General features: G+C 47.9%; 1 pseudogene; it reads left to right on the top strand.

The window, feature by feature from the left end:
* The first annotated feature begins 578 nt into the window (after positions 1-578).
* Positions 579-696, top strand: LOC126204837 (5S ribosomal RNA; annotated as a pseudogene).
* The last annotated feature ends 7,843 nt before the right edge of the window (positions 697-8,539 follow it).

The following is an 8,539-nucleotide window of genomic DNA, read 5'->3' as shown; positions in this document are numbered from 1 at the left end:
CGTTCGCAGCTGTCAGCGTATCTTCGACTATTACCACAGGTACCATGCAAGCAGAGGGTAATGTCTCAAATAGCATAGTGCTGCTCCCATCAACCTGCGTGTGAAGTGTTGCACGTTTCTAGCAGACGTTCGATAACGGTGTTTGTGGAGACGACCTACAACCTAGTGTAGCGTAAACGTGATTCACGCGAAGAGCCGACACATTTACTTTGATCGATGGTCAATCCCGAAAGTTCTGTGCCCACTGCAATGTTAACTGACGACGTCGTTGAATGAACATAAGTACGAGTCGTCTACGCCGTTCGCGGCACCCGAGCGGTTCTAGGCGCTTCAGTCCGGAACCACGCGTCTGCTACGGTCGCAAGTTCGAATCCTGCCTCGGGCATAACTGACGACGTCGTTGAGTCAACATAAGTGCGAGTCGTCTGCGCCGGCCGCGGTGGCCGAGCGGTTCTAGCCGCTTTAGTCCGGAACCACGCGACTGCTACGGTCGCAGGTTCGAATCCTGCCTCGGGCATGGATGTGTGTGATGTCCTTGGGTTAGTTAGGTGTAAATAGTTCTAAGTTCTAGGGGACTAGGCAACGGCCTTGCCGCAGTGGATACACCGGTTCCCGTGAGATCCCCGAAGTTAAGCGCTGTCGGGCGTGATCGGCACTTGGATGGGTGACCATCCAGGCTGCCATGCACTGTTGCCATTTTTCGGGGTGCACTCAGCCTCGTGATGCCAATTGAGGAGCTACTCGACCGAATAGTAGCGGCTTAGGTCAAGAATACCATCATAACGACCTGGAGAGCGGTGTGCTGACCCCACGCCCCTCCTATCCGCATCCTCCTCTGAAGATGACACGGCGGTCGGATGGTCCGGGTAGGCCACTCGTGGCCTGAAGACGGAGTGCTTTTCCAGGGGACTGATGACCTCAGATATTAAGTCCCATAGTGCTCAGCAGAGCCATTTGAACCATTTGGAGTCGTCTGCTGCGGAGCTCCATGATCGACAACGTACAGTGGACAGAGTGCTGTGAAACACTTGTGCGCGCACCAGCATTATGCTCTTTCGGCAGAGATGCCACAGATTGACAACTATCCTACTTTACAGAGCAGACGAGCCTCCAAATTCCACATTCTGCGAAGAGTCGTGGACGTCCAACCATTTACTTCCTAGCGGTGGTTTCACTGTCCTACCTCTTTCCTAAACGCTCACGACAATAGCATGTGAACGTTAGACAATCTTCGCCGTTTTTGAGATACTCGTTCACAGGCTGTGCGTAATAATAATCTACCCTTTCCTTAAATCGTTTATCTCAAAGGATTTCCACATTTGCAGCCCATACCTTCGCTAGGGTGATACCACGCCCGCGTCTGCTCCACTTACATGCTTCTGCTACTGCGTCACGTGCCCGCAACGCCACCATGCGGCATCCAACTTTACCGTGGGGGGTGGTCATAATGTTTTGACTTATCAGTCTATAAAGCAAATGTTCTTACGGCAACAGTTTGTCATGGGGAAGAGAGGATGGAAATATTTTGTCTAATTATAAAGACATAATACTGTTTCATGGCATATAGACACCACAGAAGAAAGCCGCCCACAAAAACGAAAGCAGATCTGTGAAAACAACGAGGGAAAATTGGAAAAAAGTGAAAGCACTGAAATTGCATAAAACAAGATTATACGGAAAACAAAGATCAGACACTTAAAGAAAGCACTTGTAAATATTTTTGAGAGGTAAAATATGTTCACCAGTATGACAGATGCAGAAACAAAACTGATGGAGAGGAAACAGAACAAAAAAAATGGCTCTAAGCACTATGGGACGTAACAGCTGAGGTCATCAGTCCCCTAAACTTAGAACTACTTAAACCTAACTAACCTAAGGACATCACACACACCCATGCCCGAGGCAGGATTCGAACCTGCGACCGTAGCAACAGCGCGGCTCCGGACTGGAGCGCCTAGAACCGCAAGACCACCGCGGCCGGCAGGAGAGGAAACAGATGACGCCTTTTAAACATCTTAGTTTGACATCGAAAAAGGACAAAGAAGGGTAGCTCGTTTAGTATTGTCACGAAATAGGGGAGATAGTGTCACAGACATGATACGTGATCTGGAGTGGCAATCATTAAAACAAAGGCGTTTTCCATTACGACGGGATCTTCTCATGAAATTTCAACTACCAGTTTTCTCCTCCGATTCCGAAAACATCCTGTTGGCACCCACCTACATAAGGATAAATGATCATCACGATAAAATAAGAGAAATCAGGGCTTGCACAGAAAAATTTAAGTGCTCTTTTTTTCCGCGCGCCGTTCGAGAGTGGAACGGCAAAGAGAGAGCTTGAAGGTGGTTCATTGAACCCTCTGTCAGGCACTTTATTGTGAGTAGCAGAATAATCACATAGATGTAGATGCTGTACGGTATGGAGTGAAATGCGGCAGGACTTTCGTCTGGATAATTTGGGATTTACTGAAATTATTTTCGGATGCAGGTAACAGAAAGGGGCTACACTTGCTAAGTAAGCGAAAACACGCAAGTTTACCATAACGTCGCTGGCGAAAAATCATTCGTAACCATAACTAATGAAGAAAACCATTGAGAACGACCTGCAGTGGAATGACAACAGGAAAGAAATAGTGGGAGAAGCATATGCTAGAGCGAGATTCGTTGCGAGCCCTTAAGGAAATGTAACGCCCCCGCGAATGGCTAAGGAAACCCTCGTTCGATCGACTCTCGAAAACTATTCATCAGTCTGGGAACATCACCATGTAGCAGATGCTAGAATGAGATTCGTTGCGAGGATCTTAAGGAAGAGATTGAGAAGATCCAGACACGATCGCTATCTCGTACTATTCACATTAGCACTTCAGCAAGTGAACCTATATGGCAGCACTAATAACTGCCAACCGCTTTTTTCACGAATGAAAAATTTAAAATCTGAAACGAGGTCTTCGGTGACAGACGGCCATCTGCCAGCGTCTGAGTGGTGATTCAGAGCTGCTATTGGTAAACGACTATACTTACCGGAAATGCTTCGGATGACTCCCCATACTTTCGTAGAACAGGTGGAATGACTGATGGAGTCTAGGAACGCTTTCCGTGACCTTTTCTCGCCCTCCTTAACTAAGCATCGAGCCTTGGGTCTTGCGATTCGAAAGGCTATGAGGCTGTCTGCTGTAAGGCAAGTTTTAAATCGTTGAAGAGCCGCACGCCTTTCTTGTACGGCTGAACCACACTCATTTGTCCACCAGGATACAGGACCCTCCTAAGATGACCTGAGTGCTTAGGGATGGATAACTCAGCAGCATGATACACTCCTGGAAATTGAAATAAGAACACCGTGAATTCATTGCCCCAGGAAGGGGAAACTTTATTGACACATTCCTGGGGTCAGATACATCACATGATCACACTGACAGAACCACAGGCACATAGACACAGGCAACAGAGCATGCACAATGTCGGCACTAGTACAGTGTATATCCACCTTTCGCAGCAATGCAGGCTGCTATTCTCCCATGGAGACGATCGTAGAGATGCTGGATGTAGTCCTGTGGAACGGCTTGCCATGCCATTTCCACCTGGCGCCTCAGTTGGACCAGCGTTCGTGCTGGACGTGCAGACCGCGTGAGACGACGCTTCATCCAGTCCCAAACATGCTCAATGGGGGACAGTTCCGGAGATCTTGGTGTTAGTTGACGTACACCTTCTAGAGCACGTTGGGTGGCACGGGATACATGCGGACGTGCATTGTCCTGTTGGAACAGCAAGTTCCCTTGCCGGTCTAGGAATGGTAGAACGATGGGTTCGATGACGGTTTGGATGTACCGTGCACTATTCAGTGTCCCCTCGACGATCACCAGTGGTGTACGGCCAGTGTAGGAGATCGCTCCCCACACCATGATGCCGGGTGTTGGCCCTGTGTGCCTCGGTCGTATGCAGTCCTGATTGTGGCGCTCACCTGCACGGCGCCAAACACGCATACGACCATCATTGGCACCAAGGCAGAAGCGACTCTCATCGCTGAAGACGACACGTCTCCATTCGTCCCTCCATTCACGCCTGTCGCGACACCACTGGAGGCGGGCTGCACGATGTTGGGGCGTGAGCGGAAGACGGCCTAACGGTGTGCGGGACCGTAGCCCTGCTTCATGGAGACGGTTGCGAATGGTCCTCGCCGATACCCCAGGAGCAACAGTGTCCCTAATTTGCTGGGAAGTGGCGGTGCGGTCCCCTACGGCACTGCGTAGGATCCTACGGTCTTGGCGTGCATCCGTGCGTCGCTGCGATCCGGTCCCAGGTCGACGGGCACGTGCACCTTCCGCCGACCACTGGCGACAACATCGATGTACTGTGGAGACCTCACGCCCCACGTGTTGAGCAATTCGGCGGTACGTCCACCCGGCCTCCCGCATGCCCACTATACGCCCTCGCTCAAAGTCCGTCAACTGCACATACGGTTCACGTCCACGCTGTCGCGGCATGCTACCAGTGTTAAAGACTGCGATGGAGCTCCGTATGCCACGGCAAACTGGCTGACACTGACGGCGGCGGTGCACAAATGCGCAGCTAGCACCATTCGACGGCCAACACCGCGGGTCCTGGTGTGTCCGCTGTGCCGTGCGTGTGATCATTGCTTGTACAGCCCTCTCGCAGTGTCCGGAGCAAGTATGGTGGGTCTGACACACCGGTGTTAATGTGTTCTTTTTTCCATTTCCAGGAGTGTAGATCACTCATGTGATGTGGTCCACTCATTCCTGGACGCTGTTGCGATGTTCAACCACATGCAGCTTGCTGGACAGCGTCGGTTATCCAAGCTGACTTAATGTTCTGTGGCTTGTCTTCAGGGACTGCTTCATCTAGTAGGTGAATACGGATTGGGAAGTGGTCACTGGAGTGGAGGTCATCAATGACCTCCCTTCTGAACAGATTTTGCGAGGGCTAGAGACCAGAAAGAGAGATAGATGGCTGAGAATGACACATTAGCAGCACAGAAATAGGTGAGAGTACCTGTGTTGAGGATGCACAACGCGTGAAACGTCATGAAACTCTCCAAAACCCGACCCTTAGGACAAGCAGAGGTCGAGCCACGCAAAACATGATGGGTGTTGAAGTTTCCCAGTAGAAAAATGGTCGTGGCAGTTGTTCCACAATATCTATCAGAGCATCAGAACCTATTGAATCTTGTGGCGGTAGATGTGGCGAGCAAACACCCATGAATTTCGACAGCAAATGCTTGCAGTCGAGTAGCCAGAGGGGGAGCAAATGAGTCATGCACATTATTGACAATCACAGCGACACCTCCCTTGGCTCTGTCCCCAGTCAGGTCATTCTTTTGGTGAAAGATATAGCGACGTAGCACAGGGGTGTCAGCGGCTCTAAAATGTATTTCTTGTAAACAAGTACAGGGAGCGTTCCTGCCCTACACGTTTCAGTTCCTCCACATGTGTCCTGAATCCATTACAGTCTCACTGTAAAATGGAAGTCATCTATTATGGGTTTGCACTTTCACTTTGTCTTTCCGCCAGGGGAGGGAGTCCGTAATGGATGGGGGTTCAGCCTTTGGGCGAGATGATTCCTCCAGTGTGACATCAAGGTCCATTATTTCTACTGAAGAGTCACATCAGACAGTATGACGTGGATATCGTTGGACTGTTTACTTCCTGATTACGTCAGTGTTGGACGCTTGACCTATTATTTTTTGCTCTGGGTGGGAGTATTAGTGGCATTGTCGGACTGTGGACCAGATTGAATCTTTGGAGGAGCCGGGAACTCCGCAACATTAGCGGCCACAGACGCATCTGATGTTTAGGGAGGTACCTACTAGCGGCCCGACTTTTTCACTGGGAGGGGGAAGAGCAGATTTCGAAAAATCCACGCTGATCCCACGAGCAGCTAGGTAAATACAAGTACACCAAGACAGAGCCCCATCTGCCTAGGTAAGCCTTATGCAACTGAGGTGCAGCAGGATCCCGAGAGGTTGCCCAATAACGACTGTTCTGCATCAACAGCCATGCATGTCATCAGCATTCAGCACAAATTGATAGTGAGGGTTTTTATGGAGTTGTTACCGTCCTTGCGATCTGAATGGTCAAGCCAAGATCCCCGTTTTCTGTGACACACAACGTTCCACAACCTCGCCGAACGGTGGTTGCTGAAGCATGCCAGAACTTACGGTGACAGAGTCCCCAACTCAGGAACCCTGCTGTCGCCAAGCCTGTACTCAGCAAACGAGTGCTGAGCCTCTGAGGTGTTAACCTCAGCAGGATTTGGGATACCTTCATATAAGGCTCTTGATTTCTGTGAATCTTTCCTAACAGTCATCCTTTACTTTTTGCAGCAGAGATACGTACTTGTCGAAATCCAGTGTCTCGTTATTTCACGTAGACAATGTCTCCCAGTGACAGAACTGTATTTTCCCTATGTGTTTGACGAACAAGATAAAGCTTTTTTAATAAATGCTTGAACATTGTGAGGTAACGGGCGAGTTGTGGCGCCCTGAAAATATTCTAAGTTCGGAGTTAACGTGGCCGCACGGGCTGCTCGGAAAGCACCCTACACCGCACGGCTACCCCGCGCGGTGAACATGTATTAAGCGCTAACAGAAAAAAAAATTACCGGGAAAAGTTTGCCGCATTCCAGATCAGATTCGTTATCTGAAAAAGTGATAAAATTAAATAAGCGTAACTACAAGCGAACATGTAACAAAGAAGTGTATAATAAGCGTAAGTTGTTATGTGAGTGTAAGGTACGAATGCCTTATATTCAGCCCAGAAGCTAATTCGTTAAATAATACATGAATTAGAATCTTGTATATTTCTCCAAACAATAAAAAAGGCGGAAAACGGCGACATAAACAAAAATACGAAATGGAAAATACCTGGCGAATGTTTAAACATTATTTCGTTCTTACCATAAACTGTATTTAATTACATGCAAAACAACAAAAATCCACAAAAATTCTTTCTTTTTTTCAGACAAGTTATGTATATTATTATTATGGACAGTGGGTGAAGTTGTGTAAATATGTTCACAAGTTTAACTCTTATACAGCATATGCTATTAATTTCGCACTCTCACATTTATCTGAATTTAAAAGTTTGTGGCGGCGCGGGATTAGCCGAGGTGTCAAAGTCATGGACTGTGCGGCTGGTCCCGGAGCAGGTTCGAGTCCTCCCTCGGGCATGGGTGTGTGTGTTTGTCCTTAGGATAGTTTATGTTAAGTAGTGTGTAAGCTTAGGGACTGATGACCTTAGCAGGTAAGTCCCATAAGATTTCACACACATTTGAACATTTATTTCAAAGTTTGTGAACACCCAGAATGTATACCTCCGAGTCGCCGCTGGACTGAAGTGAAACAGGAAAGCAAACGTGCAGCCTCTGTGACAGACGCAGCGCCCGCACAACCTTCTCGTGGGGAGACGCGCTGCAGGTGGCAGGTGGCAGCTGGTAGGGCAGCGCGTGGACTGCCACCCCTTCGCCCCAAATGCATGTTTGCTAGCCCCACCAGTGCGTAATGGCAAAGCAGTTTAAATTTTAAAAAATTGTCCTCATTTGTTATTGTGTGTGAAAGAACAGCAGCCTCGTGGGACTTGGCGGGCCGGATTCTCCGCCTGCGGGCTGTATGTTGGACACCCATGTTCTACACCAACGTTCACTTTTACTTAGGAAACTCTCGACATGGATTTCGGTCCCATTACCAAACAGATATTTCATACTATGATGTAAGGACAAGGTATTGTTTAACATTGTTCAGAAATCTCGAAGAGTTCTTAACTAACTTGCTTCTAGGCTCTGAGCACTATGGGACTCAACATCTTAGGTCATAAGTCCCCTAGAACTTCGAACTACTTAAACCTAACTAACCTAAGGACATCACACACACCCATGCCCGAGGCAGGATTCGAACCTGCGACCGTAGCAGTCCCGCGGTTCCGGACTGCAGCGCCAGAACCGCTAGACCACCGCGGCCGGCTTACTTGCTTCTAGCTGATACACAGTATTCTCACACGGTCGGAAGGACATCGGTCGTTATTTGGAGTGATCTAGAAAATTTCTTGACAGATGTACTTCAAATTTTTATATGATACTGTAATACACATTTGAATCAACATATGTTACATATGTGTTTGAAAAGAAGATCCATGTTTTCTGTTGAGACTGACTGCGAGAAAGAAAATTCTGTGCTGTGTTATTCTTTAATGTGGAAATCTGTGCGTTAGTTACTTTCTCAGCCAGCATCAACTATGACACCAGAACATTTAAGACATAAGCGAAATGGTTTCTCTCACATATATTCTATATTCTTAATGTTTTAAGAACAGAAACAATATATTTGAGAAAAACCATATATATACAGGGAGAGTCACATAACGTTACCGCTGGATATATTCCGTAAACCACATCAAGTACTGACGAACCGATTCGACAGACCGAACGTGAGGAGAGGGGCTAGTGTAATTGGTTAATACAAACCATACAAAAATGCACGGAAGTATGTTTTTTAACACAAACCTATGTTTTTTTAAATGGAACCACGTCAG

The sequence above is a fragment of the Schistocerca nitens genome, chromosome 9 (genome assembly GCF_023898315.1).
Source record: "Schistocerca nitens isolate TAMUIC-IGC-003100 chromosome 9, iqSchNite1.1, whole genome shotgun sequence".
Taxonomy (NCBI): Eukaryota; Metazoa; Arthropoda; class Insecta; order Orthoptera; family Acrididae; genus Schistocerca; species Schistocerca nitens.
Note: the sequence above shows the minus strand (reverse complement) of the source record. Positions and strands in the feature narration are given on the sequence as shown.